This window comes from Octopus bimaculoides, chromosome 11, assembly GCF_001194135.2.
Source record: "Octopus bimaculoides isolate UCB-OBI-ISO-001 chromosome 11, ASM119413v2, whole genome shotgun sequence".
NCBI lineage: Eukaryota > Metazoa > Mollusca > Cephalopoda > Octopoda > Octopodidae > Octopus > Octopus bimaculoides.
Window position 1 is genome coordinate 11,786,908 of NC_068991.1, and position 244 is coordinate 11,787,151.

Here is a 244-nt window from a genome sequence, read left to right on the forward strand (position 1 = left end):
CTCTCTCTCTCTCTCTCTCTCTCTCTCTTTCTCTCTCCCCCTCTCTCTGTTCAGTTTCTCTCGCTGAGATATATATATGAAAAGCAGGGGCTAAAAAAATGTATACATGTATAAATTTGTCTTCTTTTCATACTTCGCTGTCATATGTAAACTAGAACAATTGCTTGGACAATTAATAAAAACATAAAAATATAAAAGAAGTAAAAGAAATAAAATGTATATTTATACAAATACATAAATTACA